This window comes from Sinocyclocheilus grahami, unplaced genomic scaffold (genome assembly GCF_001515645.1).
Source record: "Sinocyclocheilus grahami isolate Dianchi unplaced genomic scaffold, SAMN03320097.WGS_v1.1 scaffold124.1, whole genome shotgun sequence".
Classification (NCBI taxonomy): Eukaryota; Metazoa; Chordata; class Actinopteri; order Cypriniformes; family Cyprinidae; genus Sinocyclocheilus; species Sinocyclocheilus grahami.
In genome coordinates, this window is record NW_015505303.1 from 2,208,477 (window position 1) to 2,210,677 (window position 2,201).

A 2,201-nucleotide genomic window follows, 5' to 3' on the forward strand; every position below is an offset into this window, starting at 1 on the left:
ACACTTTCTAACACTCAGCCTAGTCGTTTTCTTACACCCTTAACTGCTCATTCCTCTACCTGGAAGATCCTGGACATGGATACTGCTCTGGGGCATGATCTGGACTTTGTGGAGGAGTGGTTATTAAGTTCCTCAGTGCTTCTCTCCTCTCCTTGCCTCTTTTGTAAGCTGCTCTCCACTTTCTATGCTTCAGCCACTGTTGTCTTTCACTTAACTCATTGATTCCTTTCTTTTTCCCTTTCTCTAAATTTTTTTCTCCATCTCTGGCGTTCATTCTGCAGGTATTTCTCCCTTTTTTTAGGATCAGCATTTAGGCGTGCCGCCTGCACGATACTCATAGATGTCTGTAGATGTTTAAATTGATATCATTAAATCAAATATTCTTTCAGAGCAATTTACTTAACACTGAGATGTGAAAGTCTAGGCAGAACACACATATGCACACACAGCTTTAACATGGACATTACTACATTTAACATATGCATGTGGTATAAGACTCTTGATCAAATATAATAATTCATTTAAATTACTGATTAACTTCAAAACCAAAGTGTTAAAAACACAACCCCATCACAATCTCACAACCCCATTATGATCGAATAAGTAACGGGGTTGTGATTTTTTGCTCAAAATGGCCACTGCTCTAAATGTAGTGAATAACAGGAGAGCACAAGGCATGCATGATATTAAGAAATTATGTATATTGTTGAAATAAAAAGATCATTTTCACAAGTAATAGATTTCTATCTTTATTTGATGTAAAGGGGTTGAGTCGTTAAGCTTGACAACCACAATATCACAATATTAATAATTTATAGTTATAAAAGAAGGTGGGAACTTGCCTATGTCTGCCCACAATGTTGTTCAGAAGACTCAGATGATGTCACTTCCTGTTAATGATGTCACATATGGATCAGTTAATAATTTTTATGGGGGGATAATGATTTGTGTAACGGGGTTGAGGGGTTACTGAGGTATGGAACTAAATAATATGATTTTAATGAATAATCATGAATTTACTTAGAAAAAAAACATGACCAGCAAAAAAGCACAGATATATATTTATGAGAATGGCAAAATGTATGGACTTTGTTCTAATTTTATTATTCATATCCCAAGTACACTTTCATAGAAGTCCATGAGGGACATGACAAAATAGGCGGTGTCAACTGAAAAAAACAAGATAATTTCTAATATAAAGATAAAATGTCATGTTTTTAAACCTTATTAAAGGAGACATTTCAATTAATACAAAAAGCTTTTAAAAATAGATTTTGGGGACCCAATTAGGAATGAGAATGTGACGTAACGGCGCGTTGAGTTCTGGGAAACTGCTTGTTTATCCGCCATATTTGCAGGATAGCGCTGCCGTTCCGCTATTGAGTTTAGGGCAGTATTTGATTGTTTGTCGTGATTGTGAAAAATGTCACCAGTGTATGTCATTCATACTGCATCGATAATTGCAATAGTATTGTTGAACACACACTTTTATTTGGATAATGTACCATATGATGACTGAGCAGCGAGCGTCCAGCGGGCGACAGTTTTCACGCTAATCGGGTAAACACTGTAAACCAAATTCTATCAAACCTAAGAGAGAAATGCAGCGCATATCATGCAGTACGATAAAATAGCTTCTCTTCCCTGCAAACGATACAATGAAGAATGAATGGTTGTTTAACTTAAAGGCAAAAACAAAACAAAAGAGAAGCATTTATCCTAATAGAGAATGAGAAGTAACCATGGGAACGGATAGCGTATCCTGCTAATATGGCGGCGCCTTCCCGAAATGCAATGCGGAGTGAAAAGATCGTGACGTAACTCCTCATTCTCTATAGATAAAATACACTTAAAAAGGTCAGAGGGACTCAAATCGTACCGGTTTCGTGGAATGACTCATTTACACACATCCACATACAGATTTAATTTATTTATTTCCCAAATTGCACTGATTACTCTGAGACATAGCCTAATTTCCACGATGGGGAAAACACAGACTGGTTAGTAGAATCCAATAACAATAAAAACGGAATTCCTATAGCCTAACGCGGACGGAATATGCCACATTTTGGACGAATAAATCAAAAGTAGGTCAGTACACTTGAATCAAAACGCGATATGGACTAGTGTCTGTGAATATTATAAAAGACAATATATGAATCCTGCACGTTCTGCGTGTCTGTGGAAAAAGGCGCGGACTG